At 53.2% G+C, this 26,679-nt stretch overlaps 1 protein-coding gene across 1 annotated transcript in view; it reads left to right on the forward strand.

Moving 5' to 3' along the window:
* Nucleotides 1-744: 744 nt before the first annotated feature.
* The window catches only part of LOC133360287 (epidermal growth factor receptor kinase substrate 8-like), a 58,333-nt gene continuing 32,398 nt past the window's right edge, over nucleotides 745-26,679 (forward strand). The window contains exons 1-3 of the mRNA XM_061578930.1: nucleotides 745-955; nucleotides 15,757-15,875; nucleotides 16,853-16,951. The gene's annotated coding sequence lies outside the window, so the exon portion shown is untranslated. The remainder of the gene's footprint in view (nucleotides 956-15,756; nucleotides 15,876-16,852; nucleotides 16,952-26,679) is intronic.

A 26,679-nucleotide genomic window follows, 5' to 3' on the forward strand; every position in this document is an offset into this window, starting at 1 on the left:
TATTACTGTGTGTGTGATACTATTACTGTGTGTGTGTGATACTATTACTGTGTGTGTGTGATACTATTACTGTGTGTGTGTGTGTTTGGAATGCTGTGTGGGTGATTCTATTACTGTGTGTGTGATACTATTACTGTGTGTGATACTATTACTGTGTGTGTGTTTGGAATGCTGTGTTGATGATACTATTACTGTGTGTGTGATACTATTACTGTGTGTGTGATACCATTACTGTGTGTGTGATTGGAATGCTGTGTGTGGGATACTATTACTGTATGTGTGATATTATTACTGTATGTGTGATACTATTACTGTGTGTATTTGGAACACTGTGTGTTTGGAATGCCGTGTGTGATCGGAACGCCGTGTGTGAATGGATGACTGAGTAATTGTAAAACTGTATCATCGGCATGACGTATGTGATGTGATTGTTGTGTGCGATTGGACTGATGTGCGTTTTTGGATTACAGTGAGTAATTGTGATACTGTGTGTGTGTGCCATTGGAATGCCGCGTGTGTGTGATTAACACTGGGAGACCCGCATTCCTCACTCGCCTCGTAACCTCCCTGGCTCGCTGGCGTTACGTAGGCGGGTGGGTGGAGTGGCGGTGGTGGGCGGAGAGAGATGGAGGTGGGCTGGTGGGTGGGGTGGGTGGCTTGGTAATTGAAGGAGGCAGCCAATCCGCGCTGTGGGCAGGTAAACCTATCCCCGGCCATCCTATCCGCGCGGGCGCGTGCCCAGCCACACGGCAACCACGAATTGGCGACGGGAGAGACGAGGCAGAGGGAGAGAGGAGAGAGAGCCCAGTCCAGCACGACAGAACACATCGTACGCACACACATTTTACTCCTTCAGAGAACGAGAGAAGGGGAGTGGAGGGAGGAGGGCTTTCTCCGTTTCGTTACAGCAACAGCGTCGGGGCCTGGCTTGTTCCTGCTACTGCTGCTGCTGAAGGTAACCCCGGGCTCTCTCTCTCTGTCTCCTCTGCGTTGCGTGACCCGTCTTTAATTAATGACGACTGCGATGGTGGATGGCGGTGGCTATTAATCGCGTCCGTCTCTGTGTGTGGGGGGAGCGGTGGCGCAACGGTTGGCGCACTGCGCTCCTGCGAATCCGGCGACCCCGATTCGTTAGATTCTCGCTCGCGGACAACGCGAACGCGGCCGTCGCGGTGACGAATGTCTGAAGAACCGGTTTGTGGGACCCGCCTCCCCCTAGGTCGACTCGGCCTCAAATGAGTGCCGTATCCTGCGTGTTGCTGCTGTCGTTAAAACATCGCTGACTTCGGGGAGACAAAGGCGAGCGGTGCTGCTGCTGCTGCTAACAGCACTTGTCCACACCCGTCTCGGCAGCCTGTTACGGCTCCGCGGAGCGAGGGGATCTTTGTGGTGGTGGTGGTGGTTGTTAGTGGCGAGGGGGAGTCGGGGCGTGCCTCCTGCTGCTAGAATATTCATCGCCACTCCGACGGTACCACCACCACCACCGCCGCCGCCAAACAACAACAACAACAGCAGCAGCGGCAAGGCAGTCACGTGTGATCCACTGCGTGTCCTACTTGCCACGCTGCAATTGGGTACTGATGGTGATGGTGAGCATGGAACGTTGTTCCCACTCGCCATTCGCGTGGCATGCGTGGCTTTATCCTACTCTGTGTGAAGTGTTGGTGGTGGTGGTGCTGAAGGCCCCGTCTTGATCTAAAATAAATACTTGGCACGGAGGGCCGGAGCGAACAAAAAGACCCCAAGAGCACCATCGCTGTCAACCCCTTCTTTTGTCAGTGCCCCCCCCCCCCCCGAGCTTACGACAGACAACCTTGTCGATCACCCCGTGCCATTTGTAAATCTCAACGTTCATCCCACAAAGTCCCATCACAAGGGAGAGACACAATTGTAGCTGCCCGCATTGAAACAGCTGTACGTCGTGTGAACCTGATAACTCAATTTCCCCGCACAAGCATACGGGCTAAACCGCGTGGGGTCAACAGCGATGAAAGCGGCGTCTTGCGGCCAGCGAGTAAGACGCAAACGACATCTCCCAAGATGTCCCGAGCCCCGTCTGACTGTGGGCCACGACGGAAGGTTTAGCAGCAGCCGCCTCGTCTTGCTCGCTCCACTTGAAGTGAGTTTATTGTTGTGTTTGTGGAGTGCGGGCAGGGGTGCTGGTGGTGTTTGTGGGCTGGTGAGGTTCAGGAGGGGGGGGGGGGCACGTGTGGTGATGTTCAGGGGGGGGGGCACGTGTGGTGATGTTCAGGGGGGGGGGGGGGGGGGCAGCGGAGTGAGGGGTGCGTTGTGAGTGCCCTTGGAGCCGCAGGTTCTTCTCTCGCTCGTGGTGAGCGGTGGGCCCCAGGCCCCCTGCGACATGTAGAAAGTGAACAAGTCTCGCGCTGGGGTTTGCCCCTCTGTGTGGTGCGGGGATGGTTGGATGGCTTCGTCGTCTGAATGTTTGTCGCGGGCGATTTCGATTTTTGCCTCGTCTTCTAGGGGCCGTCCATAAATGACGTCACACACCTGGGGGGGGTGAGAAATGTGACGTCACATTAAAATGCGCAACTTTTAAATAAATGTAGACAACACGTTCTACCTAATTAAATATACTGTTTGATAAATATTTCCTCCTACAACATCAGAGTGCAGCGCCACATTAAATACGAACTACAATGACAATAGTTTAAAGCGATTTGAAGCATGTTTTATTTTTGGGGGGGGGCAGAGCTTTGTGACGTCATATTTGAGGGGGGGGGGGGTCTGACTTTTTGTGGCGCCGTGTGACGAAGGGGGGGGGGGGGCAAAAATCGTCCCAAATCGCGTGACGTCATTTATGGACGACCCCCTATGTCACATGGCTATCGTGGTTTTTCTTTTGGTGCTGTGTTGTTGTTAACCCGTGTCCCTAAACTGGAACGTCCTGCGAAAGAGCTTTACAGCTCATCGGATTCCTCCTCCTCCTGCTGCCACTCTTTAAATACCGATGCTGACATTGTGAGAAACATGGCACGGAGATTATTTAGATTTTTTTTCGATTTAAAGCTTTCGTGACTGCAGGGATTCATCTTCTTGGTTCTTTCGGTAAAGTCACGTAGAATGGAAATAATAAAATAATAAAAATAAAACATTATAAAATAATTCTCACGACGTTTCGGCCACAACGCAAGCAGCCGTCCTCAGGTGAAGAACAGGTCTGTCGGGAAGACAGCGTCTGAATGAAACACCCCAGGCGCTGTCTTCCCGACAGACCTGTTCTTCACCTGAGGACGGCTGCTCGCGTTGTGGCCGAAACGTCGTGAGAAATGTATTATTTTATTATGTTTTATTTTTATTATTTTCCGTCTACGTGACTTTACCGAAAGAACCAAGAAGATTATTTCGATTATCGCGGCGCTAGAAATGTCCAAATGATGGGGTCAATGTGTTGAGCGGCTCTCATTGACGATGGCCAGGGCGCTTCTGAACAAGAGGTCAGCACCTCGGAGTGGGGGTTGCCTGGGTCGGATGCCGGATGGTTTAGTTGTCGTTTGTTTGGTTTGGGTGATTTGTTTACTTTTTCATGTACTTTACACTGCTAGTGTGTGTTTAGCATTGTGTTGTTGTTGTTGTAGTAGCGTTCTTACCCCGAGCCCCCTAACTGGGCATCCGGTGAAAACAAAAATAGCTTTTGTAGTTCATCGGATTCCTCGTGCCAGTCTAAATGGGTATCTTGAGATTGTGGTGGTGGTGTTGTTGTTGTTGTTTAGAACTTGCAGTCGTGCAGGGACTGCGACTGAATGCGCAGCAGTACCTCCTGCCGTAGGGGGGGGTGGGGTGGGGGGTGGGAATTGGGGGGGGTGAGAAGGGGGGGTGAGAAGGGGGGGGGATCGGCCACTGAACGGCACGGAGTGCTGCAGTGTCCGCCCGTCCCGGTTTGTGAACCGTCTAGGAGGGTTCCTTTCCTCCCACCCTGCAAATCCAAAAACGCCGCACCTGGGTGGGACCTTTTGACGTGGAGGTTACCGCTCTCCCCCTCCCCTACCTCTCCCCTACCTCTCTCTCCCTCTCCCCTACCTCTCCCCTACCGCTCCTCTCCCCTACCTCTCCCCCTCTCTCTCTCCTACCTCTCTCTCTCTCTCTACCTCTACAACGGCTGGCGGCTGGATGTGGCTGCTCACGCAGGGCGCGGCACCACCAATAACCACCCCGACCTGTTCGCGCTTCAACATAAACACGGCGCCTCGCGCTGCTGCTGCTGCTGCTGCCCTCCGTGGCCACGCCACTCAAGGGCGGGGTGAGGTCGTGGGGGTCGTGGCGCAAGCTCTCGCCCCTGGCTCGCCCCTCTCGCACGGCTCGGCTCAATTGCTGTTTGCAGTTGCTCGGTGGCTTCCAAGGAAAGGCGTCGGCTCACCAGAGTGTGGCTCCCTCGGCTCCCCCGAGTGTGGCTCGCTCGGCTCCCCCGAGTGTGGCTCGCTCGAGGCGTGGATCGTCGGCATCCTGATCTGGCTCTGGGGACACCTTTCTTGAGACATTTGGGGCAAATTGGAGCCTCTGAGCCTGTGGCTAAGAATGTGTTGATGAAGGGGGGGGGACGACCCCGCGTGGCCGTGCGTTGTGGGTTTGGGGGGCCCCACGTCGTGGGTTTGGGGGGCCCACGTCGTGGGTTTGGGGGGGCCCATGACGTGGTTTTGGGGGGCCCATGACGTGGTTTTGGGGGGGCCCACGTAACACTGATCTGTCATCAACTGCCCTCCGCGACCCTCCGTCACTCCCAAACGAAATCAATTCTTGGTGTTCCCACTGTCGCTTTGGGGACGGTGACTGTGTGTGGTGTGCGCGGGTCTGTCAGCCGCGTTGGTGCCAACACAAGCAAAGCACTCGAGTGATTTTCACGTTCAGCGTCTCGCCAGCAGAGCCGGGCATGCTGTTGTTGTGTTGTGTGTCTGAGATCCTGGGGGAGGGAAAATCCCTCAGCCTGGAAAACATCGTGGGACAAAGTGGGGGTGACCCTGCTTGAGGCTGCGGTGTCTCAAATATTGGAAGAAGTCACCCCCTGTGAGTGGCTGACTGAGGTGCCATCTGTTGAGGAAGTACTGAAGGCGATCCAGAGTCTGAGACCAGGAAAGGCACCGGGCAGAGATGACCTCCCAAGCGAAATGCTGAGGGAGGGTGTTGTTTGTGCACAGTCTGCCCTACATGACATCATAACAACAGTCTGGACCACTGGACGGGTTCCGCAAGATTGGAAGGATGCCCTGGTGATCCCCCTCTTTAAGAAGGGGGGCCGCACAGACTGTAACAACTACAGGGGCATCTCACTCCTCAGTATGCAGGGAAAGGTCCTGGCAAGGATTATTCAACATCGCCTTGCCAGGCACGCTGAGGAGAGGCTTGCGGAGCCCCAATGCGGTTTCAGGAAAGGGCGGTCCTGCACAGATGCCATATTTTCTGTCCGTTTGCTTCAGCAGAGGTGTAGGGAATTCAAACAAAACCTAAACCTCTGATTTATTGACCTGGTCAAGGCCTATGATACCATCAGTAGGCCTGGGCTCTGGGTTATTCTTTGTGCTTTCAGAGTCCCTGACCCTCTGCTCACGATCATGATGGTTAGCAGGCCCGGGTAAAACTACGTGGCCGGGAGTAGGAGCCATTCCCTGTTCACCTTGGAGTGCGACAGAGATGTCTTCTGGCTCCCACATTATTTAACATCTATTTCGACCACGTAGTTTGTGATTCATTCGATGGCTGTACCGGAGGAATTTCCATCTGGTACAGATACGTACAGATACGTACAGATACAATGGGAGGCTGATCGATGTCCCGGTGCAGTCAAAGGATGGCTCTCTTGCTCAACCACGTTATGTATGCCGATGATCTGGTTATTGCTGCTCACTCAGAGAAGGAGTTGGAGGCGCTGCTGCTGAACCTTGAGCTAACCACTAAGAGGTGGGGACCTTACCATCAGCCCCACCAAAACTAAGCACCTGCCTGGGTATTTTGTACCATTGGACACTCCACCCCCACAACTCCCAATTGGTGATAGGGCAGTTGTGGAGAGTTTCCCTTACCTGGGCAGTGTGCTCATGAACGGCTCCGGTTTGACAGCAGAGGTCTCACTCCGTATCAGTCGAGCGGTAATTATCTTTTCATCGGTTGCGTAACGCTGTGTGGTAGCTACCTGGTCTGTCGCTCTGCACGAAGCTTCAGGTCTTCTCGGCCACAGTCATTGCCTTCTCTACACTTGCGAAACGTGGACCCCCCTAATGGAGCATCTTCACCGGTTAGAAACATTTAGGCTGGCCTGCCTACGATCTGTACTGGGTTTAACCTGCAGGCTGCATTGTGTGAGGAGCTCACATATCCTTGAAAGATCTGGACAAAGTCCCATCGGTGAGCTCCTCCGGCAGGCAAGGCTGCGTTGGCTGGGTCATGTAGCCCGCATGCCCAGCCACCGCATGCCTAAACAGCTTTTGTTCGGCCGGATCGAGGGGGCTTAACGGGCGCGGCACGGGCTAAAGAAGAGATGGAGTGATGTGGTACAGGAGGATGTGGAGCTGAGTGGACTTACCACATCGACACACACACACGTAGACACACACATAAAAAACACACAAAGATCCCCCGTATAGCCTTAACAGACTGTCGGGGCAAGTGCTGTTAGCGAGCACCTATGACGGCCGGGGCAGACCCAGCAGGTGCCACGGGTCGACTGACCGAGATGAGTGGCCGATGCACCACCTGTGCCCCCTACTGTGCCAACTTGCTGCGCTTTAGCCACCCTCTTCCTACACACACACGCGCGCTCGCTCGCTGGTAAAACAAAAAGGTATCCCATCAACATTATGACCACTCGACTGCAGCTGTAAATGATGGGATAGTTTCCACGTTGTGTTTTGTGCTGATCGCCTCTTGGCGGCCTTCTCTTGTCCGACGCTCCGAGAGACGAGGCCTTGGCAGAGACCTTCGCTGTCTCTGGTGTCGGCCAATCGGTCTCGGAGACGATGCGTGACATGTTATTATTATTATTGTCAGAGCGTGTTTGTTTTGCGTGGTGTTTGCCACGAGGATGTGTGGTTAGTGCGGACTTGATGGTGTTTGAACATCGTAACACAACTCCTGTTTTTTTTGTTGTGCCAGGAACGGGTAAAGTATATTTTCACGTCTGTGTCCCCCCTCTCTCTGCCTTTTATAAATTAACTATATTACTTTTAAAATTATATACACATCTCCGTCAGCCAACACGGCTACCGATCTCCTGCGTTGGCTACAGGCGAGACAATCTCCGGGCTGGTGTTTGACGTTCCGTGTTTGGCCCTCGTCAGCGGTGCATGCGGCTCACGCACAGCCCCGATTCTGCCGGTTTGTTTAAAAAAAAAAAGATTCGTTTTGTTGTGGTGGGAGGCCCTTAATCCAGCAGTGGATAGAGAGAGACGGCACAGATTTGGTGGTGATGGTGATGGTGGTGGTGATGGTGGTGATGTGAAGTTACTGGGAGACTTTAGTGACAGCCTGGCTGTCTGCATCTCATCCACGCCGTTTAATCACAACACTGCTGGTCACACTCACCACACACTCGCCACACACTCGCCACACACTCGCGACACACTCGCCACACACTCGCGACACACTCGCCACACACTCGCCACACACTCACCACACTCACCACACACTCACCATACACTCACCATACACTCACCATACTATCGGTCACAGCAACACACAGACAAAGACACCCGTATAGCCTGGTAACAGACTGTTGGGGCAAGTGCTGTTAGCGAGCACCTATGAAGGCCGGCACGGCACATCTATCATCTACAACACGATCAGTGCTGCTTGTTACCGAGCGCTTGCCGTTTTGGGATCAGCGCGCATGGAAACCGTTTAAATTAAACGATCAAAACCCCACCGAGCTGAAGCATCATGGGACTAGCCGTGTCACGGCATGGACCCAGCAGCAGCAGCAGCCTTGATTGACGCCGCTACCATGATTTCATTTGCCCTGCAGAGAACCGTTCACGGTCTCGGGAATTAGTGTTGCAGCATTGGGGTTGTTTGGCCGGTACAGTGCCATTTTTAATTAATGAGTGGCATTTAGCAAGAAAGCAGAGTGCACGGAGGACACCACGTGGTGAAGGGCAGCTTCTCGATCAACGCTCTCCTGGACACCACACGGGCTCTCCGTCCTTTATCCCCTTCCCAGCCTACAACACCTGGCAAGCCCTGTTGGTGGTCTCTACTCCACCCGGATTGCACCTTTACTGAGATCCGCTGAGGAAGAACCTAAACTGAACTTTTTGTATCGCACCAGGTAAGGCCCCGCTGCTGAGCTGTGTGGTAGCTCTGTTATTCAGAAGCGACCTGGTCATTGCAAATGATAGCTCAACCAAGTGGCGCATCATCATCATCACGTGAACATTTATAGCAGCTAAACACTCTAAATGTGGAGGGGGGAAACCGGAGGAGCCGGAGAAAAATCCACGCGGTCACACAGACACGCAAACTCCACATATACGGCGGCAGCAGGCATCGTCGGAGTCAGGATCACACCCACAACTTCCTGCATACCAGGCGAGGTACTTAACATCTCCTGGCCACCGTGGCGACCTCGGTATGAGTCACGGAACTAATTGCAGCACAAACCCCCTTGCCTTTCTGGCGGGTTTAGCCATCGCGGTGTTTTGCGCAATTTATTTTATTGAGGTACAAAGTTCGCCCGTAGCCCGCCTCGGCCATTGGCGGGTGAGGGCGAGATTGCTCGGTCGACCCGGTAGGCGTCGTAATTGTCCATCCCGCGGTGACGACGCTTCCAGTCGCTGCCGCCCAGGTGGGATACTCGGGGTGAGGGCACTCGGCTGCCGATGAGACTTTGCCGAGGCGGTGGTTGATGTCGGTGGTTCATCGGCAAGCGGTGTCTCTTGACCGGTTCACTCGGCGCTGCTGCTGCTACTGGCCTTTTCCACCACGTAGACAAAACAATTGTAAGGTGGGTGCGGGAAGACTTCTTCACAAATCTCGCTGATCGCCTGATGATGACGCTCCTGGCTGCCGGTGTTGTTGTTGTTGTTGATCACCGGCGAAACGTCACCGGCTACTCGAATCGTAAACGTTGTTGTGGGTTTACTCTCCAACGCGCAAACCGGTTCGTGCTGAAGCAGTAACCAATTATTGGCACGTTTTGGTTCACGAGGCGGTCATTACTGATTGGGCGTGTCGGGTGGTGGCGGGTTTAACGACACACTTATATTTACGCGATCTAACCCAAATAATAACTTTATAATTACGTACAATGTTGATTGCGAAAGCCCACGCGTTTTAAACTATTTCTAAGACGTGTCGGCTGTTGTGACCAACTTTACCATTCGCATTGCATTGATTTTTGTCTTTGGTCAATGAAAAACTGAATAGGTTTTACCTTTGCCGGCAGTAAAACAGGAGCTGTGTTAAGATTTTCAAACACCAATTCGATATTCCTCTTGCAAGGCTTCGAGTCTGCGTTTTTAACCACACGTATACTTTGATATGTGAGCATTATCTTTGTGCTGTTTGCCTTTCGGCGTCCTGTGGTCTGACATGGTGAGACTTGGCCCTAAAGAAGGCTATCTCTGGTGTAGGCCAATCGGTTTAAAAGACAATGCAAAACATTCTTCTTTATTGCCAGAGCATGTTTGTCTGCGTGTTTTGCCACAAGTACGTGTGGTTATTGTGGATTCAATGCCTTGCAAAAGGTTTCTGTTTGGTGTTAGAGCAGGGGTCGGGAACCTTTTTGACTGGGAGAGCCATAAAAGCCAAATATTTCTAAATATCTTTCATTGAGAGCCATATAGTATTTTTAACGTATAATAAATTAAATATGTCTTACTTTTAATGCGACTTCTGGTCACGGGACCCGTGACCCGTGAAATTTTTCTTAAAACTAATTTCTGTTTACTTTAAAATGACACAGTATTATTAAGCAATATCGCAAGTATTTTAAAATCAGTTCCAAATTGATTTTATTTTTATTTTTTTATTATTATTTTTTTCAACTCTAAATTGTCTGGGAGCCACATGCCGTCACCGGAAGAGCCATATATGGCTCGCGAGCCATAGGTTCCCGACCGCTGTGTTAGAGGATCTCTTAACACATCCTGTTCCATTGCCTGCGAGGGTAAAGCCTGGTCTTACTTTTTGATAATTTCTACATTCTCTTGTAAACTGATTGGTCTGCACCAGAGACGGCCTTCTTCTTCATGACCTGGTCTCACCCGTGTTAGACCAGAAGACAATGCACATACTATCAGAGCGAGCTTGTTTGCCTCCCCTCACCTGGTAACACAACAACATCAACTTCACATCAACCCGCCCACTCGCCCACCTGCTCATGTGAACGAGGCTCCTGTACCATGAGGTCTCACCTCGTCACATTGACACTTGAATCGCTGAGCTTCTTGTCAACAGCTGAGAGAATGTACCCGCTCGGGTGAAGGCGCAGCCCTGCAATTGCAGGACCCAGAGAGTATTTGGCCTACTCTTCGGCGCCGACCAGACAGTAACCACACGACCTGCCGATCACAGGCTGAGCGCTTGCGAACCCGGTTCTCACAACCGCTGCCGGGTGGACAGAGGTTGTCCTGGTCATTGTTGCCGATGACCGGTACCAGCGGTGTCTCAAGATCGGCCTTTGGTGGTGGGGGAGGTTCGTCAAGGACGCTGCTACCGGGCAGTCGGAGGCCAGTCGCCCTCCAGCAAACACGGGAGGGCAGAGGAGCAACGCTCACAACAACGAGCAGAGAGCCGGGTGGATAAAATTCAGCGAGTTGGCGCAATAGGGGGACACACGTGCATCTGCCAGTTATCTCTGTTAAACCATGACACCTGGGTCTGTGCCGTGACCTCCTGCTGGCATGCGTTTGACACTTAACGTGGCCTTAAAGTGCACCTGGCCTGGCACAGGCACGCTGGTGACATCACCGCCACTTGGTGGTGAATGGTGTTGTATCTTTGTTGACATTCTATTGCACCTTACGTAGCTAACCGTGCGAATCGGAGATGTGGGTGAAGGACAACAAACGAAACACAAAAAGCAGTTCTGAAGAATTAAGTTTTCAATCTCGATCATTTTTAACAGCGCATAGCTCAGTGGCTTCCTAATATCGGAAGGGAAGAGCGTTCCAGACGGCCGCAGAAGCAGCGCGACTGAAAGCGCCGCACGATGATGCCGGCAACCACCGCCTTTCTCCGATGGCCAGAGAGAAGCTGCGGCTGCTTGTGCTGCTCTGCGCACACTCGACAGTTTGTGTTCATGCTCTCGACTTCTGAAGGGCGGAATCGTCATCGCTCGTGCGAAGCTCACTTCGACCCGGCGTCCCATGCGTGGCATCTCCAGCGCGTGGAATTAGCAAGTTATGAATTTCATTAATTGCGTAATAATATATTTATCCTCACCGCAGTTGGATGTGCAGATGGCACAGATGGAGATTAGTCCACACTCTGCTGTACTGCCTTGTCCTGGCAGAGCCAGGGGGTATGGCTCCTCCCCACCACCTATGGGAAGGGAGGTCTACAGCCCAATCTGTGTGGTGACCCACCAACCCTCGCTGCTTCTGCCTCGACAGTGCTTGGTCACAGACTGCCACGTGCAGTGTTCAGCCACCGCTACCCAGTTCAACAACTTGATTAGCCGCGCGCGCGAGCGGGCGTTTCACGTGCCGATCATTCTCGTTTCGATAAAGTAAATAAGCAGACGTCACTTTGGCATATCCGCCGCTGCACGTGCAGAAATTAAATGAAAAAAATTTCTTCCACGACTCATGGGCCAGCTGCGCGTGGCCTTCTGGGAGCGCTTCTTGTTCAGCAGCAATGATTCGAGACGATCTCGTGGGCCGGTTTCAACATTCAGGGTCTCATCGGCAGAGTTAGGGGCCGTCCATAAATGACGTCACGTACCTGGGGGGGGGGGGTTTGAGAAATGTGACGTCACATCAAAATGCGCAACTTTAAATAAACATAGACAACACGTTCTACTTAATTAAATAGACTTTTTAATAAATGTTTTCTCCTACAACATCAGATTGCAGCGCCACATTAAATACGCACTACAATGACAATAGTTTAAAGCGATTTGAAGCATGTTTTATTTGGGGGGGGGGGGGCAGAGCTTTGTGACGTCATATTTGAGGGGGGGGGGTCTGACTTTTTGTGACGCCACGTGACGAAGGGGGGGGGGGGTCAAAAATCGTCAAAAATCGCGTGACGTCATTTATGGCCGGCCCCTTTAGTCGAAGCCGCTCCCGAGTTCTGCTCGTCTTGGGTCGATGCTGCTGTGATTCCGCACTCCCAGAATGCCGTGCGGCTGATGGACAGATTTTCGAGGGAGGAGCATCAACTGCTTATTTATGTTACTACTTTTATTACTATTATTACTATTACTACTATTATTATTACTACTATTACTATTATTATTACTATTATTATTACTATTATTATTACTATTATTGCTATTATTATTATTACTATTATTATTACTATTATTATTACTATTATTATTCTATGTTGTTACATTGTCAACTGACGCTAACGCTTCACCGGTAAGTTGGATACAAATGCTCACAGCCGTATATTCATCATAACTGTTGGCTGCAGAGAAGATTACAAACACCACGCCTGAATGTCTTGACTCGTTTTATCCCGGAAGAATCCGATGAGCTGTGAAGCTCTTTATCATGGATGTGAATGTGGGGTCCTATAGTCCGTTTGCCAGTCTTTTGGGTCCATTCCAAAGGACTTTTAAATATCGATAGACGAAACCTGGATGGGTTGTTTTGCTGTTGGGGAGGTTAACGAAATCAATAACTATGTCACCTGCAAAACCCCGTGGAGTCGTGACGTTATCGTGCAAAGATCTGGAGCTAAATATACACGGAGCTCCGCCGAACGTCGACACAATCACAATGCGTTCCACGGAGCGAGGCGTCAATAGACGCGGAGGTGAGATGACGCAAGTCGGAGCCAAACATGGGAGCCGGAGAGGACGAGGAATCGTGACCCAGAGTCTGCCGAGGGGATCAGCTGGCGGCCTTGACAACGATCTTCTTCTCTCTCGGTCACAACATTGACGTCGTGCTTGGGTTGTGGGTGGAGATCGACGGCAGCATCATCAGAACATCGCCACCACCACCAACAGCAGGCAGGCCCAACAGCAATAGCCAGCGCCGTTCGCCGCCAAGTGACAGTGGGGTCACCACGGCGGCTGTGCCAGGCTAGGTGCACTATGAAGCCACGTGAAGTGTCGAAGACTCCCTGCTGACAGGAGGTCATGGGACTGACCCAGCAGGTGCCGTGGGTTGTCTGGCTGAGATGGCGGGCCGATGCATCAGCTGTGACCCCTACTGTGCCAACTTGATGTATTTTATCTGCCTGACGCTCCGCTCGTTGTTGTGAGCGTCGCTCCTCCGCCATCCGTTGTTGTGGGAGGGCGACTGCCTCCAACTGCCCAGTAGCGTCCTTCACGAGCCTCCTCCTCCTCCACAGAGGCCAATCTTGACACCGCTGGTACCAGTCATCGGCAAGTCCACTCGGCTTCACATCCTCCTGTACCACGTCACTCCATCTCTTCTCTAGCCCGTGTCGGCATTCGGTGAAGCTCTGTGGCCAAACGGAAGCTGCTTGGACACGCGGTGGCTGGGCCCCTCAAACGCTGCCACGTGCATCTCCCTCGCCAAAGGAATGTTAAAAGACGCAGCCCACAGTCCTTTGCGATAGCTCTCAAATAATGATGATAATAATAGTAGTAGTCTTACCCGAGCAAATACGTTATCTGATTCGTATATCGCGTGCGGTGAATGGGCTTGTGTTCTTTCTCGCGATGGAGATGACATCGGCGTGAATGAATAGCTCGGGCGTGTTCTGAACCCCCACCACCACCACATACTCCAGGCGTGAGCTGTCCGCAGCGGTTATTTCCGTCCCGTCAGATTGTGCTCGGAATAGTTGCGCAACCCACAGGTGCGTGCGTAGGTAGGCACGCACGCGCACGCACGCGCACGCGTAACACCCCCGCGAGAGACGCGGGCACGCGCTCCGGGCGGTGGTCTTGGGCGGGCGTGGTGCTACCCCCCCACACCCACCCCACCCACCCACTCCCACCCCCCACCCCCCCACACCCACCCACTCACCCACCCACTCACTCACTCCCACCCACTCACTCCCACCCACTCCTCGTCACCCACCCACTCCCACCCACTCCTCGTCTCCCACCCACTCACTCACTCCCACCCACTCACTCCCACCCACTCACTCACTCCCACCCACCCACTCACTCACTCCCACCCACTCACTCACCCACCTACTCACTCACTCACCCACTCACTCACTCCCACCCACTCACTCACTCCCACCCACCCACTCACTCACTCCCACTCACTCACTCACCCACCTACTCACTCACTCACCCACTCACTCCCACCCACCCACTCACTCACTCCCACCCACTAACTCACTCCCACCCACTCACTCCCACCCACTCACTCACTCCCACCCACCCACTCACTCACTCACTCCCACCCACTCACTCACTCCCACCCACTCCCACCCACTCCCACCCACTCCCACTTGTTACCCTGCATCGGTGGTGCTGCTACTCGCTCGCAGCGCTTGCCCCTTCACGTCCTCGAAAGGCTCCACGTGGGGGGGGATCTTTGTCTTTAATTTGTGGCCGATGCGGTGTGGGTGACACAAGGGGGTGAGAACCCTGAGGTTACATTCCCGACTCGGGGGAGGGGGCGCTTTGTGCGTTCCTCCGCCACCAGGGGAGACAAAGGCGGCCGGGCGTGTCTGCTGGCCACACTCTCAACCCACAGTGCCCGGGCTTCATCGGTGTGGCTGCTACTCGCTCCCAACAGCACTTGCCCACGGACAAGTCTGTGAAGGCTACACGGGGGATCTTTGTCTTTGTGTCGTGTGCGTGTGTGTGTGTGTGTGTGTGCGTGTGTGTGTGTGTGTGTGTGTGTGTGCGTGTGTGTGTGTGTGTGTGTGTGCGTGTGTGTGTGTGTGCGTGTGTGTGTGTGTGCGTGTGTGTGTGTGCGTGTGTGTGTGTGTGCGTGTGTGTGTGTGCGTGTGTGTGTGTGCGTGTGTGTGTGTGTGCGTGTGTGTGTGTGCGTGTGTGTGTGTGTGTGCGTGGCCGTCACCTTGAGCTCGTCGGAGTTTACGTTGCGATGTCAAAGCGCGCGCAGCTCCCACTCTGAATATCTCCGAAGGAATGTTGACCGCGTTCCCGCTCGCGTGCCAACACCAGGTGAGGGGCTGTCTGAAACCGGTCCTGGGCCCTTCCCCTAGGTCGACTCGGCCTCAAACGAGTACCCGGTGCCCACCCGAACGCGAGTTTTGGATTTCGTTCTCGCCGGGTAGAGAGACAAAGACGGCCGTTCGTGGTGTGTTGCTGTCTGGCTCGCCCCTCCTCTTGTTCCGTGCTCGCCCTTGGCAGGTGCTCACGGAACGGTGGTGGTGGTGGTGGTACGTGTATCTCCTGCGTGGCGATCAACCCCTGGCTGTGTGATGGCGTTGCGCAGCCGATTTGAGAGCGAGCCTGGCCGTGATGGTCTGGGGCCTGACACAGCCGAGCCGCCTCCATTCCCCCCGGGGGTCTCCCCCCAGCACCCCCACTAGACCCCACCAGACCCCGCCAGACCCCACGCCACGGGCCGTGCCCGTCGTTCCGGTCACCGGCCTCGGCGTCGTTCACACGCGTGGCGGTGGTGGGGCCATCAAACATCGCATCATCATCATCATCCTCTTCCCCCCCCCCCCACTCACCAGCCATCCACCTCCTCTCCACGTATATGGTGGGACCGAGGCGGTGGTGTTGGAGGTGTTAGGGGGCACGCACAGGAGGGGAGCCGTCGGCTCGTTACCAAACAGCGGCGACCTCCGGCACGGTGAGAGCCGGCCCAGAGCCCCTGCAGGCGAGAGAGAGAGTGGCGGGGTGAGGAGTGGTGTGGGGGGTCACCACCCACCACCATTACCACCAACCACCATCACCACCACCACCACCATCACCACCAACCACCAACCACCAACCACCCACCACCACCAGCAACCACCACCCACCACCACCATCTGGTGTTCTCGCCGTGCGTGCATTGCGGCAATTGACATGTTGAGGCTTGTTTTTTAGACACACACACATACACACATCTAAACATATGAACCGAGTTTCGGTGGGGAGGGGGAGGGGTTGGGATGTCTTCTGTTGTTATTTTGGGTTTCCAACACCCCCCCCCCCCTCCAGGTCTCTGTCCAGCTTCTGGTTTTGTTTTTGGCCGTGGGGTCTGCAGCACGGGGCCGTACCTGGCTGGGTTGGGGACAAAGAGTCGCGTCATCCCTCTCCGCGTGGTGGTGCCTTGCTCTTCGCCTGGCTGTGTTCTAAGCGAAGATTCCCTGCCTCTGTGTCGCCGACTCTCTCGCCAGCTCACACCGTGTCAACTCGCACGGCTTAGCGCGTATTCTTGTACAGGGAAGTTGAGTGTTTTCAGGTCCATACGGCGTTACAGCCGTTGCAATGCGGGCAAACATGGTTCAGCCTTTGTTTATCCCTTGCGATGGGACTTTGTCGGATGGACGTTGAGCTTTAAGGGGCACGGGTTGACCGCTAAGGTCTGAATGTATACTAATGTAGTCATTGATAAGGGGGTGAAGGCCGTCTCTCTCGGATTGCCACAGGCTCCAAAGACTCGCAAGAGTTTGCTCGAGGTGCCAATTTGGCTACAGATGGCATTGCTCATGTTCTCGCTTGACTCGTGTGCGTGTGGTTTTTATGTTTGAGAGGCTTGGCCAAGTTTTGTTTGTACTAAGGGGGGTGGGTGGGTGGGGATGGTTAATTTAACTAATGTCGCTTTTGTGTGGTGTCCAACAGATTGATTTGCAGGTGATTTACGATCCGACACCGTTCACACTCCACACTGTACGTGCACCCCTAGCGTGGAGCTGCTGCTGCTGCTGCTGCGTCCGCCTTGTGAGTGGAATGTTCGGGGCGTGGGTCACGACTGTGAATAATCACCAGAGTGGTGGTGGTGGTGGTGATGATGGCAGCTCCGTGTTACCTGGGGGCGAATGGGTGTGAAAGCACACGCACACATTGTGAGCTACAGAAGCCACAGGTGTGTGTGTGTGTGAAACAAATACAAAGATCCACCTCGTGTAGCCTTCACTGACTGTTGGAGCAAGTGCTGTTAGCGAGTAGCACCTATGGAGGTGAGAACGGCTCACCAGAGGGGGTGGGTGGCCAGCAACCACGCCGGGCCGCCTTTGTCTCCTCGAGCTGGCGATGTTTACACACCGCACCAGGCACTACACTACCGCTCCCCCCACCTCTTGTGTGATTGTTGGTGTGGAAACACACACACACAGACAGTGTGAACTGCAGAAGTCACGGGTGTTTGTGTGTGGGTATGAAAATACACAGATATTGTGATCTACAGAAGTCACAGGTGTGTGTGTGTGGGTATGAAAATACACAGACATTGTGATCTACAGAAGCCACAGGTGTGTATGTGTGGGTATGAAAATACACAGACATTGTGATCTACAGAAGCCACAGGTGTGTGTGGGTATGAAAATACACAGACATTGTGATCTACGGAAGCCACAGGTGTGTATGTGTGGGTATGAAAATACACAGACATTGTGATCTACAGAAGTCACAGGTGTGTGTGGGTATGAAAATACACAGACATTGTGATCTACAGAAGCCACAGGTGTGTGTGGGTCAAAAATACACAGGCATTGTGATCTACAGAAGCCACAGGTATGCGTGGGTATGAAAATGCACAGACATTGTGATCTACAGAAGTCACAGGTGTGTTAGTGTGTGGGGAGCGGTGGTGTAGTGGTTAGCGCTACGCTGCGCTACGAACCTGGCCACCCGGGTTCGATTCCCGCTCATGGCCAACACCGGTGAGGATTATCTGAACCGGTCGTGGGCCTCCCCTAGGTCGACTCGGCCTCAAATGAGTACCTGGTGCGATGAGTAAACATCGCCACTGGGAAGACAAAGGCGGCCGGGCGTGGTGCTGGCCACCCACCCCCTCGTGTGCCGTGCAGGCCTTCATAGGTGCTCGCTAACAGTACTTGCCCCAACAGTATGTTAAGGCTACACGGGGGATCTTTGTCTTTGTGTGCGCGCCTCTGCTAGCCCTTGCCATGTGGCCCACTCCAAACCAGGCCCCCGTGTCTCAGAGACGGAGAGACCCAGATCAAGATCCCCCCCCCCCCCCCAACGTCTTGGCACCTCACCAGCGCATGGCCGGCGATGGGACGCCCACCGTCAGAGCCAAATTCCCTTAAGTTGATTTAAATTTTCTTGGTTCTTACGGTAAAATCACGTAGAAGGGAAGTAATAAAATAATAAAAATAAAACCTAATAAAATAATTCTCACGACGTTTCGGCCACAACGCAAGCCGAAACGTCGTGAGAATTATTTTATAATGTTTTATTTTTATTATTTTATTACTTCCCTTCTACGTGACTTTACCGAAAGAACCAAGAAGATGAATCCCTGCAGTCACGAAAGCTTTAAATCGAAATTTGATTTAAATTATGATGATTTGTGACGATTTACGATGCACTCGCCCACACACGCAGAATATCGTGTGGCTGATGTGTGAAATAAAAGAACCCCCCATAAGACAGACGATGGGGAGGTGACGTCTAGGAAGGGAGTGGGTGAGGGTGTTTGTCTGTGTTGCTGTGCTTGTCTGTGTTGCTGTGCTTGTTGTATTCCACACGATGGCGCCAATGGCCATGTTATTGTTGCTATGTTTTACTCTGCAGCGTTTTGTGTCAACTGCGGGACGCAATTCTACCACAGAGAGAGTGGGGTGGTGGGGGCTTTTGCCGATCACCACCGAGGAAAGTGAACCATGGTTGTGTCGATGAGATGGATTGTTATTCGCTATTACACCCAATACAAATGTTCGCCAGCATCGGTTGAACAAGCAAGGCCGCTAAACTGAAATAAACACTTTTTTATTGTACCAGATAAAGGGTCGTCCATAAATGACGTCACCCACCTAGGGGGGGGTCAGACATTTGGGACGATGTGTGACGAGGGGGGGAGGGGGGTGAGAAATGTGACGTCACATCAAAATGCGCACCTTTAAATAAATAGACAACACATTCTAATTGAATAAATATACTTTTTAATAAATGTTTCCTCCTACAACATCAGAGTGCAGCGCCACATTAAATACGCACTACAATGACAATAGTTTAGAGCGATTTGAAGCATGTTTTATGTTTGGGGGGGCAGAGCTTTGTGACGTCATTTGAGGGGGGGTCTGACATTGTGACGCCGTGTGACGAAGGGGGGGGGGGGTCAAAAATCGTCCAAAATCGCGTGACGTCATTTATGGACGGCCCCAAAGGCCCCACTGAGTTTGTGAAGCTCTTTGTCAGAAGCGACCTGCCCATCACAAGTTGTCGCCCAACGAGAAGGGGCTTGTCCATCATCGTCATCATCACTATCGTCGTGTGCAACTTTATAGCAGCCAACAACCCTCAACGCGTGATTGTTGAATCCTAAATGTGGATGTGGAAACCCGTAAGACCCTGAGTAATATCCACGGGGAGCGAGACCCGCCAACTCCACATGCACAGCAGCAGGCGTCAGGGTCTGACCCAGACGCCCGACCTCCTGTATCGCGGGCGAGGTCGTTAACATCTCACAAAACCGGTCCCCACTTATACTCCACTTTTGCTCGTGTTGAGACCGCCATGCTGCTGGTTTGGACGCAACTCCCCCAGAGAGAAGGCCGTGCCTGGCTCGTGATGAGATGCGCAAGAGAGTAAAGTCATATTTATGTTTAATTTAGAGAGACCGACATGAGGATGAGGTGTTACACTCCCAACTTTATTTGTGTTGTTCGGGCTTGTAGAGTTCCAGTTATAATTATATTAGTATAGTTTGCTCCACCGGTCAAACTGGTTTTTTTGTCAGTATTACGATGACGCTATGTTCCGAAACCGCGTCTTCTGCCCTCTCCTCCCTCGCGTCCCCCCCTCCCGCCCAGTGACACGTGTTCAGGTTCTGTACACGCAGCACGGGAGCGTCCACACCGGGCTGACGGGATGTGTGAAAACACCAGCGAAGATCGACTTTTATGGTCGACATTGTGGGACGGATATGGCAGTGGGAGGCGACTGGTCGAAGCTAGCGCGAGATGTCTCGCAACGTTCCGTTTAACACATTTGCGTTTGATTTGGACCTCGGTTCAGTCCACGACTGCTGAATTCTTATCGCGACTCCGATTATTGGCACAGGGAAGCCTCGCCGAGTCACTTGGCTCCCTGGTCACGGTGATCCTGCCACGTTTTCACAGCAAGGAGGTGAGATGGCGTGACGCTTGACGCCTGCTGCCGCAATGTGTGTGTGCGTGTGGTTCCCAACCGAGATGCTTACAATGTAATCTCTCGATCTGGACCGTGAACCCGGCCACACAATGTCCTCGTAGCCTTGGCGGATGACGTTAGAATGATCTTTAGCATGCCCCTAACCCCAGCCAAGCCCGCACGATGCGAAGCTGTGGCTTGCGCGCTATTTCTATCGCCGGTTTGCACGCCACGTGATTAGGACGGGCCGCACCTCTGCATGCCGCAGTGAGTGTGTGTAGGTCGACTCGGCCTCAAATGAGTACCTGGTGTAGCGGTGTGTAAAGATCGCCACTGGGGAGACAAAGGCGGCCGGGCGTGGTGCTGGCCACCCACTCCTTTGTGAGCTGCGCCGGCCTTGACAGGTGCTCTCTAAACAGCCCTTGCCCCAACAGTCTAAGGCTATATGGGGGATCTTTGTCTCATGCTTTAATGCGTGCCTCTTCATTGTTTGGTCGAGGGAAGGTGGCACCGATGTTTAAAAACGGCGTCTTGTAACGCCCTTGCTTGATTCATCGTTGTCACAAATGCACACACGGGCCTCGATGTGTGTCTGCTTGTGGATGAAAGCCCCGGGCTAACGCGAGTGAGTTAGAGCACAGCAATTATTAAGATTATCATCGGCGTTTTTTTTATTGTAAGAACGTTGAACGAGTAAACCAAGTGTTCATTCGCGTTGTTGTGCAGACGTTGCAAAATAAATCAGCGGACAAGTACACTCATTGGCTGTGTGGGGTGGTGGAGGGTTACGACACATTTATACTTACGCGATCTAACCCAAAATCCTTTATCATGAATAATATCGGTCGCGAAAGCCTACGTGTTTAAAGTACTTCTCTTTCGCGTGTTAGTCACTCCAAGGTATAAAATACGCATCCTGGTAGCCACACGGCCTTCTGGGAGTGCATCGTGCCATCTGCGTTGACGCCAACGCAGGCAAAACCCGGGGGCGGTTTTGACCTCGAGTGTCTCACCAGCAGATGCGGGCTTGCCGAGACCAATGCTGATCAACTGTGCGTGTACGTACGTTGCACTTCTTTTGCACCGTACGTAGCCAACCATGCCCATTGGAGGTGCCTGGGGGGGGGGTGGCGAAAGGACAACGAGGCAAGGAACTGGTTTCAGCAGTCTTGGTATCATCAGCATCAGTCAGGTTGGGTTGAGCCGATGCTGTCAAACTGCCCAGATATGTATCGGTGAGGAACTGGTTTCAGCATTCATTGTCAGTCTAACACGTAGCAGGCAATATCATCCATAATAGAGGGGGGGGGGGTTGGGCTGTCGCCTGATGAAGCTGGTTGTAATTACTGGCGAAACGTCGTACTCGGATTGTAAATGTTGTGGCTTGGCTCCCCAACACACAACCGGATAGTGCTGTACTAGTATACTACACTATACACTACACCACTTTACATTACACTACTATACACTACACTACTATACACTACACTATATACTACACTACACTATACACTACACTATACACTACACTATACACTACACTACACACTACACTATACACTACACCAATATACACTACTATACACTAGTGTTGTACTTGTGACGAATTGGCACGTTCTGTTTACGTGACAACCCTCACTAGTTGGCCGTGTCAGGTGGTGGTGGGTTTTTAACGACACATTCATATATTTACGTGATCTCACCCCCCAAAAAATACCTATTACGGATGACATTAATTGTCTCGAGCAGAAGTCGGCCTTGCTTGAACCAACGCTGGCGAAACTGCAACATATTTCTGTGGGAAAGGGACCCGCGTCTCTGTTCGCGAGACGTGGCTCCTGATTCGACGCGAGACGTGGGTGGCACGCCATCGGACGGCGCGAGGGGCGGCCGTGGGAAGAGGACGCGGCGTCCTGCGGAGAGAGAGAGGTTCATCTGGAGCGGCGGAAACTCCCTGGCCTCGCGTTTCCCATCGACTCTCACCACCACCCTCGTCGTGCCACTCGCTTGGCTAACGTTTCACAACTCTCAGTTTTAATGCGTTTTTGATTTGACCGAAGCCAAATGTTTCAACACCCCCCCACCAGCACCCCCCAGCGCTTGCGGAACGGCGTCTCGAGCACAGGTGGCTCTGCCGCAAGGTCGAATCCTGCACGCGGCGGTGAACGCGGCCCATCATCTTCTCTCCAGAGGGGGGGGGGGGGGGCGGCTCGATATAAAACGACTACCATTTTGTGGGAAAGATCAAGGGTGGTTAGAGTGACTCGGCCCCCGCCATAGCAACGTGGAGATTCTCACCCCCGCCATAGCAGCGTGGAGATTCTCACCCCCGCCATAGCAGCGTGGAGATTCTCACCCCCGCCATAGCAACGTGGAGATTCTCACCCCCGCCATAGCAACGTGGAGATTATCACCCCCGCCATAGCAGCGTGGAGATTCTCACCCCCGCCATAGCAACGTGGAGATTCTCACCCCCGCCATAGCAACGTGGAGATTCTCACCCCCACCATAGCAACGTGGAGATTCTCGCCCCCGCCATAGCAACGTGGAGATTCTCACCCCTGCCATAGCAACGTGGAGATTCTCACCCCCGCCATAGCAACGTGGAGATTCTCACCCCCGCCATAGCAACGTGGAGATTCTCGCCCCGCCATAGCAACGTGGAGCTTCTCACCCCCACCATAGCAACGTGGAGATTCTCGCCCTGCCATAGCAACGTGGAGATTCTCACCCCCGCCATAGCAACGTGGAGATTCTCACCCCCACCATAGCAACGTGGAGATTCTCACCCCCGCCATAGCAACGTGGAGATTCTCACCCCCGCCATAGCAACGTGGAGATTCTCACCCCCACCATAGCAACGTGGAGATTCTCGCCCTGCCATAGCAACGTGGGGCTTCTCACCCCCACCATAGCAACGTGGAGATTCTCGCCCTGCCATAGCAACGTGGAGATTCTCACCCCCGCCATAGCAATGTGGAGATTCTCGCCCCCACCATAGCAACGTGGAGATTCTCACCCCCACCATAGCAACGTGGAGATTCTCACCCCCACCATAGCAACGTGGAGCTTCTCACCCCCGCCATAGCAACGTGGAGATTCTCACCCCCACCATAGCAACGTGGAGATTCTCGCCCTGCCATAGCAACGTGGAGCTTCTCACCCCCACCATAGCGACGTGGAGATTCTCGCCCTGCCATAGCAACGTGGAGATTCTCACCCCCACCATAGCAACGTGGAGATTCTCACCCCCACCATAGCAATGTGGAGATTCTCACCCCCACCATAGCAACGTGGAGATTCTCACCCCCACCATAGCAACGTGGAGATTCTCACCCCCGCCATAGCAACGTGGAGATTCTCACCCCCACCATAGCAACGTGGAGATTCTCGCCCCTGCCATAGCAACGTGGAGCTTCTCACCCCCGCCATAGCAACGTGGAGATTCTCGCCCCTGCCATAGCAACGTGGAGATTCTCGCCCCCGCCATAGCAACGTGGAGCTTCTCACCCCCGCCATAGCAATGTGGAGATTCTCGCCCCCGCCATAGCAACGTGGAGATTCACGCTCCGGCCATAGCAACGTGGAGATTCACGTTCCCGCCATAGCAACGTGGAGATTCTCACCCCCACCATAGCAACGTGGAGATTCTCGCCCCTGCCATAGCAACGTGGAGCTTCTCACCCCCGCCATAGCAACGTGGAGATTCTCGCCCCTGCCATAGCAACGTGGAGATTCTCGCCCCCGCCATAGCAACGTGGAGCTTCTCACCCCCGCCATAGCAATGTGGAGATTCTCGCCCCCGCCATAGCAACGTGGAGATTCACGCTCCGGCCATAGCAACGTGGAGATTCACGTTCCCGCCATAGCAACGTGGAGCTTCACGCCCCCGCCATAGCAACGTGGATTTTCCACCACTCGCTCTAAAAGCTCGTTTGAGCAGCAGCAGCAGCGGGAATTTGCGGTGCCAAGTGCAGCCCCGTTGAGCGGAGCCGTGGGGCTCTGCGTGCCGTCGTCTCCCGCTGATGCGGCGTGCACCACGCAAGGGGCGGCAATGCATCTGCATCTCCCGTGTCGTGGCCACTACACACTTTTGGGGCACGTGCCGTTAGCGAGTAGCGGCGCCTAAGGAAGGCCGGCACCAGGCCCGGCCGCCTCTGTCTCCCCAGTGACGATGTTTACTACACACCGCACCGGGTACTCATTTCAGGGCGAGTTGACCTAGAGGAGGCCCATGACCGGTTCAGATAATCGTCGCTGGTGTTGGCTGTATGTACATATGTTGAACTTCTTTCGCGCCGTACCTAGCCAACCGTGCTAACCGGAGGTGCGGCCGTGAGCGGGTATGGAACTCGTTCCGCCCAGATCATAGCGGCAACACGCTCGCCGCTACGCTCGCCAGCAGGGCACAGCAAGTCCAATGTGCACAGTTTGACTCCTGGACCGAGGGTGGGCAGGAATGTCACCTGACCACACCCTGCCACAAGTGCAGCGGTCCCATAAAACCCAGGGTCCTAATAACCACGGGCCCTATAAGTCTGGCGGTCGTAAACCGTGCCTCCCCGCCACCTGCCCACGATCACTTCACGCACGGGCAGTAAAACAACGACAACCGCTTTTAACTGTTGGCAGAGAAGAGAGTCATTGGCAAATCTGTTGAGACGTAAAAAAAATAATTCGTACTTAATCTTTATTCCAGCTGATAGTGGAGCATGGAAACATCGCATTACGACTGCTATTACAAAACGAATCTGTAGGCTCGAGTGTTGGTGGCGTGTTACTGTCCGGCAGCCCCAACAGCGACGCTGCTTGTCCCCGTGGCTTCTTGCACGGTGCGGGGGGGGGGGGGGCTGTTCACCTCCGAAACTAGCTGGGTGACGGAGTTGCAATTGAGACGATGGAAGGAGTTCGGGAGACGTTTAATTAAAATAAATTTGAATAGAGAGCGACACGTTCTGCAGACGTAGATGCCACTGGTTCCTCACGTTCTATAGATTTAGATGCCACTGGTTATTCACGTTCTGTAGATGTAGATGCCACTGGTTCTTCACGTTCTGCAGATGTAGATGCCACTGGTTCTTCACGTTCTGCAGATGTAAATGCCACTGGTTCTTCACGTTCTGTAGATGTAGACGCCACTGGTTCTTCACCTTCTGTAAATGTAGATGCCACTGGTTCTTCACGTTCTGTAGATGTAGACGCCACTGGTTCTTCACGTTCTGTAGATGTAGATGCCACTGGTTCTTCACGTTCTGCAGATGTAGATGCCACTGGTTCTTCACGTTCTGCAGATGTAAATGCCACTGGTTCTTCACGTTATGTAGATGTAAATGCCACTGGTTCTTCACGTTCTGTAGATGTAGACGCCACTGGTTCTTCACGTTCTGTAGATGTAGATGTCACTGGTTCTTCACGTTCTGTAGATGTAGACGCCACTGGTTCTTCATGTTCTGTAGACGCAGATGCCATCACCGCCATTTATTGAGTGGCGGTTGAACCTCGGCCTCTCGGTCCGAACAGGCAACTGGACGTCTGGACCAGGTTTGGTCTAAGTAGATGAGTCCCTGCATATACAATAATAACACTTGTAAGCTTTGCTCAAACATTACAATGCTATCCTGCTACCGGCTAAGGCAGCAGGGGGGAGGGGAGATTGCATCCAAAATAACAAGAGTAGCCATTTATTTATTTTGGATTCTGTGAAAGAAAAAAACCGCTCAATATTTCAAGAGCCGCCACAGTCCACCACGTGTGGTGGACACGGGAGACGGTGGCCGTTCCTCCAATAAATAAACGTCGCGAAACAGCGGTCACTTTAAAGAGCCGCAAGCCCGTGACCCCTGGACTGGGGGAGGGGTATATTCACGAGGCAGTTTCAACGAATCTTAATCATTAACAAAGGTCAAATATCGTGGAATCATAATACATCTTGTTTAATAACTAGGGTCTAAATCTGCGAGGGTCGTAACCGGGATGTCATCTCCCTCGCCTGGTGTGCAGGAGGTCGTGGGTTCGATCCCGACCCTGACGCCTGCTGCTGCTGTTGTATATTTGGAGTTTGCGGTGTCTCTCTCTCTCTCTCTGATCGCGTGGATTTTTCTCCGGGTCCTCCGGTTTTCCCTCCAACATTTAGAATCGACATCGCGAGTTTAGAGCATTTGGCTGCATTTAAAATGTCTGCATGGTAAGCCACCTCGCCGAGTTATCATTTGAGGCCCAGGTCACTTTTGAAAAAGGGCTCAATGGGCTTCATCTGGTAAAATAAACAAGAGTTTGGTTTAGCAAGGAAGCCGGGGTCATGTGACGGGCTGAGGCCGGAGGTGGGGGCGGGAGACCACAAACTAAACACACAA

Source organism: Lethenteron reissneri, chromosome 68 (genome assembly GCF_015708825.2).
Source record: "Lethenteron reissneri isolate LAM-NWPU_2019-01 chromosome 68, ASM1570882v1, whole genome shotgun sequence".
NCBI lineage: Eukaryota > Metazoa > Chordata > Hyperoartia > Petromyzontiformes > Petromyzontidae > Lethenteron > Lethenteron reissneri.